The following is a 7879-nucleotide window of genomic DNA, read 5'->3' as shown; positions in this document are numbered from 1 at the left end:
GGCTGAAGTATAAGAACAATAACACGAAGCCTTTCTGCCGCACAAAAAAAAATTCTAATAAGGAACAAGTGACGTTCAAGGAGAGGAATGCGTCGAGCCGAGGGGAAGTCTCAAAATTTCATTGTGAGTTTTTATTTATTTATTTTTAAATCAAGAGGAAAAGACCGACCCGTTACTCAAGGCAGAAATGTTTGCTGGATGTGGTCACAGCTGAAATGCGCACAGGATCACGCGTGTCGGCTGAACAGGCGCACAGGACAGCTCTGCCTGGATTAGTGGGTGATCTATGTGAGTGTAAGTGCAGTGTGTCTTACCCTTGGTCTTCCTTGGTTGCCTTGAGTGATTTGCAAAAGTTGGATGGCAGAAATGAAAAGGGAAAGAAAAACATCCGTGTAATGGGCAGGATGATGAAAGCAGCGGCTGGGGTGGAGTTTAAGTGCTGCTGCAGTGCACACATTGTCCCCCACTCCGCATTTAGAGGATTGATGTTGAAATTGCTTGTTAAAAAAGAAGAAGTTTCTTTGCTTGTGTTTTATATGGAGACTTAAAGGTTTTGAGCAAAATGCATAAAATACAGGCAATTTATAAAATGCCAAAAAAGTTCATCTATCCACACTTATCTAATTTTTCTTGCAGTCAGTTGTTTATTCATTTATTCCTATTAGATTTCTAGATTTATTTAAACTTTCTTTCTAATATATATTTCCACCTTTGCACCCTATAACATCCACTTATATGCCTCAACTATAAAGCGAAGCACTTTATTTACTTTTTTAATCTACCAAAGAAACTCAGACGACACTTTCACCAGAGTTTGTCGTGTGTGTGACAGATCAAGCTCTCCATGCACTAAGCAAGCACATGCACATCCACAGGTGTTGATGGTACCACAGTTGAACATTATCTCTACATTTACTGCTGCACATTTTATTTATTTATTTTTAAGGTCTTTTTTGGTCTCACTTGATTTCCCTGAGGAAAGGTTGTGTGGTTAAAGTCATTTTGACACACCATGAAGGGACAGACTCTAGTCTACATTCATCAAAAGACAATGTGAAAAATAAACACCTGCATATTCTTCCTTTATGTTTAAAAACAGCTTTGACCTGGCGAGGCACTTCTGTGCTCTGTGGTGTCTGGATGGACAGCCCTTAATAGAAACTATTGAGATATTGTTCATACACATTATTTGCTGACTTTATTTCTGACGTGTTTATAATATACAGTAAGATAGATCTTTATTGTCACTGTTACCAGAACGATGAAACCCAGTTGGGCATCTCTCGTTGGCAGCTTGTAGATTTTTACATTCAGATTCTTCAGATAAGAGAATAAGAAAAATAAAGATAAAATAAGCTTAAGAGGTGCTTACACAGGGACTGTATGTAATGCACAATAACACAAGTATCCACACAAAAGGATATAGACATATCTGCAGGTACAGTGTAACCAGTTTATGTTGATGTTGTGCATCACACATTAAACCCTGTAAATGATATGTATCAGACTGTGTGATCAAAGGAGGAGACTGGCATACCCCATATCATAATCCAAACATTAATGACATTAAATAATGCTGAATTAATGGAAAGACTAAATTCAGATATTTCAGTTTTGCCTCATGTTGTGACACGTTGGTGTTCTCAGCTAGTGCAGCTGATGTTCTCTCAGCCTTGGAAACGGAAACAATGCCTGTTGCAGTCATTACATTAATGCATCAGGACTAATGGATACGAACTTGTGTCTTCATTTCCTGGATCTCCTTCCCCAAGGAAGCATTATGAAATGTTATTGAAAACAATGCAGTGCTATCCAACTGAAAAGGTTACAAACACAACATCTTTGAAAAGTCTCTACAGGTTTCATTATCTACTGTACATAGTGAAAGATCACGCTACCATGCAACGAGAAAACCAAAACAAGAGGATGCACACACGCCAGCGTCTTCTGTGGTGTCAGCCGGACCGAGGACGCGTCTGAATCTTTTTGTGACACGTGATGATGTGGGGAGCTATTTTTTTAAAGAAGAAGAAGAAGGAGGAACTTTTTGAGGTTTTGTTTACATTTTTGATAAAGCACAGGTTTGAATCGTTTTTAACTATTTGCAGTTTAGACTGTACCATTGTTGTTGTTGTTTTAAATTGTGGGGATCGAGTGACCCATGTTCAATCGGAGTTTTGTAATATTTATATTAAAGTGACTGCACAACACACACCAACATTTCCTAGAGTGAGCAGAAGTCAGTCACAGTTTGTTTGATAAACTCGGCCAATGAGCTGTGAACACCGAGTGAATGTTACACCATCCATATCTGTCTCAGGACTTACACAATCTGGTGATTATTATCATACGACTCTAGTTTTTGCTGTCAGTTATGTAGCTTTGTGTGACTCAACTTTAAATGTTGATTTGATTGTCTGCCAGTAGTGTGCCACATTTGAAGGATACAGTATAACTTTATAAGTGAACATAAGTGAACATATGCAATGAAAACACTTCTTCCCCAGTAAGAAGACACCAGTAATGTAAGGGCAAAGGGAAGATATTAGCGTAACAGTCAAACTTACCCATGGAAAGCTTTAGATACAGGACACATGGATGAATGATCAATCGTTTGTTCAAATTAGATGGAAAATGTTTGGAACCATTGGATCTTTGATTTATGTGAAAATTTGAAGATGAAAAATGCTTTAAAATTCTAAATGCAGTTTAAAGTACAGACAGACAGTCTGACGTTCATGTCTTTACTCTTCAACAGATCAATACCAGCAGCAGAGTCTCTGGTTTGATGTGGAGACTACACCCAAGCATCTAACAGCTCTAAGTGTGGCTAACCCGTCTACAACAGTGGATGGCTGAAAATGAGGCTTCTCACTAATTTTGTCCGTACCTAAAATGCAATGCGACTGCAGCCTGCTCTCAACATCAGCTAGGTAAGAAGTAAAAAGAGCAGCTCTTTGTGATGCTTCACTAACAGAGACACCATGTTCGCAGCAGACGCACTCACACCAGCTTCCACAGGAGTGGGACCGCCAGTAGTGCTGTGCCATACACAGTATTACCAAAACCAGTACCGATACTGTTAGCCTTTAAAGGCAGCAAAAACTAGTTAACACAGATTTCAGCTTTCATGTATTTAGAAACTGTGTTTCTGGAAACCTGCAGTGTGAATGTCTCTAAAGCACTTTAGTTTCTGTTGTTTAAATGTGCCGTGAGTGACGTCGCAATCAACACAGAAAGGCTCAGACATTTTTTATAGTTCAATTCTATTCAATTCAATTTTATTTATATAGCGCCAAATCACAACAAAAGTCGCCTCAAGGCGCTTCATAGATACAGAGAAAAACCCAACAATCATATGACCCCCTATGAGCAAGCACTTTGGCGACAGTGGGAAGGAAAAACTCCCTTTTAACAGGAAGAAACCTCCAGCAGAACCAGGCTCAGGGAGGGGCGGGGCCATCTGCTGTGATTGGTTGGGGTGAGAGAAGGAAGACAGGATAAAAGACATGCTGTGGAAGAGAGACAGAGGTTAATAACAGATATGATTCAACACAGAGAGGTCTGTTAACACATAGTGAGTGAGAAAGGTGACTGGAAAGGAAAAACTCAATGCATCATGGGAATCCCCCGGCAGCCTACATCTATTGCAGCATAACTAAGGGAGGATTCAGGGTCACCTGGTCCAGCCCTAACTATATGCTTTAGCAAAAAGGAAAGTTTTAAGCCTAATCTTAAAAGTAGAGATAGTGTCTGTCTCCTGAATCCAAACTGGAAGCTGGTTCCACAGAAGAGGGGCCTGAAAACTGAAGGCTCTGCCTCCCATTCTACTTTTAAATACTCTAGGAACAACAAGTAGGCCTGCAGAGCGAGAGCGAAGTGCTCTAATAGGGTGATATGGTACTACAAGGTCATTAAGATAAGATGGGGCCTGATTATTTAAGACCTTGTATGTGAGGAGCAGGATTTTGAATTCTGGATTTAACAGGAAGCCAAAACAGGAGAAATATGCTCTCTCTTTCTAGTCCCTGTCAGTACTCTTGCTGCAGCATTTTGGATTAACTGAAGGCTTTTCAGTTAGTTTTTTGGACATCCTGATAATAATGAATTGCAGTAGTCCAGCCTGGAAGTAATAAATGCATGAACTAGTTTTTCAGCGTCACTCTGAGACAGGATATTTCTAATTTTAGAGATGTTGCACAAATGGAAGAACGCAGTCTTACATATTTGTTTAATATGTGCGTTGAAGGACATGTCCTGGTCAAAAATGACTCCAAGGTTCCTCACAGTGTTACTGGAGGCCAAGGTAATGCCATCCAGAGTAAGAATCTGGTTAGATACCATATTTCTAAGCTTTTCAGGGCCGAGTACAATGACCTCAGTTTGATCTGAATTAAGAAGCAGAAAGTTAGCAGCCATCCAGGTCTTTATGTCTTTAAGACATTCCTGCAGTTTAACTCTGTAGTGTTGGACCCAATAAACATATGCTGGAGCGACTATTTTGACAGCAGAACTTTAATTTGAAGTTGTCGTTTCATTCACAGACACTCCCGCTCTCTTTGTGCTGTCACGTCCGCTCTCCCTCCGACTGTCACTGCCAACATAAAAAGACACACAATCAATGTCAGATCCCAGCACACCTGTTCACCCCGCCCCTGCGCCGCCCCGGGAGCTCACTGTGTCATCCCTCCTCTGCAGCTGGCCAGAGACCACACCCACGCCACAAACTCATTGGTGTGTGTTATCTGGCTTCATGGACAGATAGAGCTGAGTGTCATCTGCATAGCAGTGTAAATGTATGCTATGTCTTCTAATGATGTTGCCTAAGGGAAGCATGTATAATGTAAACAGAATTGCATGGGTCTTTAGCTGACCACAACCCTGTTAGAAAAAAGAAGAAAAAAAAGCAGGTCCCAGCTATTGGTGAAAATCAGAGTGAAAGATCAGATGAGCTACATCATTCCAACAATGCAGATACACAGACAGCTACTGCAAGTTCCACAAGTTCTTCAACAGTCTGGTGCTAGAGATTCAGAATGACATGCTAAGAATAGAGAATGAAAAACTTAAAAAACAAGTAGAGAAGCAGAAGCAGACTTTCTCATTCAGCCAAATATCTGACAATCCTGAAAGGGTCCAGTACTATACTGGATTGCCTGATGCTGCTTCTGTCCTGTTTTTGGAAGCGCTTCTTTCCAGATTTGATCTTAAATATCATTCTGATTGGACTGTCCAAATGATCTAATCGACCAGTTATTTCTAACCCTGGTGAAGCTCAAACTTAAGGTCGGTCATGCAGACCTTTCAACAAGGTTTAACTGCAGCAGAGCCACAGTAACTAATATTTTTACAACAATTGTTAGTGCACTGTATGACATTTTGTATGTTGGCATGCTGGAAAACAACATTCCCTCGAGAGCCAAGAATCAGACATCGCTGCCAGATTGCTTCCAACATTTCCTAACTGCAGGATTGTGCTTGACTGCACGGATGTTTCTGTTTCTAACACAGAGAGACTTGACTCAATTAAAATGAAGAATACCAGATACATGTGTTACTCTTTATTTTCAGGAACAGTTTGTCCAAAACATTTTATTTTTTCAAATCAAAAATTAATATAATTTAAGAATTTATCTGAATATATTTACAAAGTTACAATGACAAAAAATGTAGAATTTACAAATATTTACAAATAGTTTTAAAATTAACTATAAACATTTGGACTGATAAATTACTCATGCTGATATGAATTCAAAGCTGCGATAAAATATGGGGTAAAAAAACTTCCCGGTAGAACGTTTCCAACGCTTCAATGTTAACAGCCCAAGTTTGTTCTCTATCCACATGCAAGATGAAAAAGTCACAATAAAGTGACAGCTTTTCGCCCCTGTGACATAGAGGTTGCCCTGGATCTGATGCCAGTAGTTGTGATTCCTTTTTAATACCAGGGAACCACTTGCCTCATCCAGCTGTAGGAAAAAGTCCTTACTTTCTGCAGCCTCCAATACAGTTTTGGTTCTGGCTGACCATGGGCATTTCACCTCAATGATGCACTCATTACAGACAGTCCCATCTGGAGAACCACCAAGCAGGCCACTGTTAGGTAAAAACATGTCTGTGAAGGTTCTCAGTCATCCAGGTCATTGTAGTCAAGGAAGCTTGCAAAGAAAAGCGTCTGGACTTCTTTAAGTTACTTGAAGACGTTTCACCTTCATCCGAGAAGCTTCTTCAGTTCTAAGGTCAAATGGTGGAGAGTCCCAGATATAAACCTGGTGGGAGTGTCCCCCCACAGAGGGACAAAAGGACCCCCTGATGATCCTCTAATCGCCTGAGCCAAGGTGTGGAACTGGGTGTGGGTCCCAATCGGCCAGAGTTTCAGGTGAGTTCATTGTGAAACCTGGCCCCACCTTATCATGCGAATTCCTGAGGTCAGAGTTTTGAGTTCCCTCCCCAGACGCCTTAACGCCCACTCACATCCTGGGCCATCTGACCTCAGGAAATCACATGATAGGGTGGGGCCAGGTTAGAAGAAGGAAGCTTAGGATGAGGAGGAAGAGAAGCAGCAGGAGCATCTTTAGGGATCTCTGTGATGTCATTGAGGTTTGTTTCATTAATATTGTCCTCTCACAAAGAAAGATGACTTGTTTTAGTTCACCTACTTCTTGTATTAAATAGTTATTTGCAAAATGTTGTGGAAAACCACGGAGCAGGCACGTATAGGGCATCTGCAGGTAAATGAACATCACATCTCTCAGACTGAAACCTGTATTATACTTTTAGTCTTAAGACCATATGTTGTATATTTATCACCCATGTCAGCCTTTGGTTTATGGACTCAACATTTGCTTTATTGCTATGTTGGTTTTTGTGAGCCTTTTGGGACCATATTAGGATGAGGGATCAGAATCTGGAGTCGTGCACACTACTGTTTCATTTAGTGTGTATCCATAAAATTTGTACAGCAGATCCAAGTTGTGCCTTGAAAACAGGAACGTTGTCTGCATAGAGGAGAACTTTAATAGCAGGCTTGTATAAAGTGAAGCTTTGTGCTCACATTTGCTGCAAACACTCGTTTTAATTCTGTCACCCTGTTTTGATGCAGAATTCAGTTGAAATCAGGCAAGAATGGGACGTTCTTTTATAAGTGAATTGATTGTGTATCGCATACATTTGATTTGGGTTCCAGTTCTTACTTCTGCAAGACAACAGTCGTCCGCTGGCCGAGTTTCCAAATACCTCCAAGCCTGGATTTAGAAAAGCATAGCAAAAGCAATCTGCACCTCCTGCTTCAGATGCAATTTGTGTTTGTGTGTTCAGAGGCTGCGGCGAGAGGCAGGACCTCGGCTCTTCCAGGGCACCCTGCATGCTTGGCTGCTGGCATCGGCGAGGGAGTGCGGCCACCGGAGTCCATCACAGGTCGACTGCTTAACCACACACATCTCTCTCTGCTTTTGTGAACAGTCCTTTCTTAAAAGCAGAAAATGAGATTGTAGTTGTTCTTGGCTGATCAACACAAAACCTTTTTCCGATGATTATTTTTCATCTACAATGTACATTTTGTCTCTTTTGTACTCTCTCTTTTTTTCCCATTACAATAGCTGGTGACCTGCAGAATCACCGCTCTCACAATTGGAGACAATTACGTTTACACAACGCACACACACACTGCGACGTCAGACACATTCACACTCACTTTTTCACCTGCATAAATAAATCATATAGCTGATGATATGTGCCATGGTGATCCATAAGTATGATCATAAGTTTATTTAATTATTTTTCAACCCAACAAAACAAATAAACAAAAACATGATGCTGATGCTATGAACTCTCTACACACATGAGTCAAGATGCAGGAAAACTGCTGCGCATCTGAAAG

General features: G+C 40.7%; 1 pseudogene; it reads left to right on the top strand.

Moving 5' to 3' along the window:
* Window positions 1–215: 215 nt before the first annotated feature.
* On the top strand, window positions 216–7429 carry LOC148106451 (uncharacterized; annotated as a pseudogene).
* The last annotated feature ends 450 nt before the right edge of the window (window positions 7430–7879 follow it).

The sequence above is a fragment of the Neolamprologus brichardi genome, chromosome 1 (assembly GCF_056152115.1).
Source record: "Neolamprologus brichardi isolate AB-2024 chromosome 1, ASM5615211v1, whole genome shotgun sequence".
Lineage (NCBI taxonomy): Eukaryota > Metazoa > Chordata > Actinopteri > Cichliformes > Cichlidae > Neolamprologus > Neolamprologus brichardi.
This window is presented reverse-complemented; position numbering and strand designations above follow the sequence as displayed.